We start from the raw sequence: 307 nt of genomic DNA, 5'->3' as shown, positions 1-307 counted from the left end.
GCCCAGAGGCGGGGCGAGGAGAGGGCCAGAGGTTGCTGATAGGGCCGGCGCGTCCCGCGGCGCGGGGCCCGCACTCCAGGGGTGTGGTGGCCGGGGCCCCAGCTGCCAGAGGGGGCGCTGTTCCGCTCACCTGGGAGCCGCGAGTCTGGGGCCTGGTGGAACACCTGAGCGCCCGAGAGGGCACTTGTGCATCGTCTTCACTTTACCGGAGTCTTCCGATCTCACGTCAGTGTTGAGTAACACTGATAATACACCCGTACGCTCTATTAATTAAATTGTCTGAATAAAAGAATCCAAACGTATACGT

This window comes from Prionailurus viverrinus, chromosome D1 (assembly GCF_022837055.1).
Source record: "Prionailurus viverrinus isolate Anna chromosome D1, UM_Priviv_1.0, whole genome shotgun sequence".
NCBI lineage: Eukaryota > Metazoa > Chordata > Mammalia > Carnivora > Felidae > Prionailurus > Prionailurus viverrinus.
Note: the sequence above shows the minus strand (reverse complement) of the source record.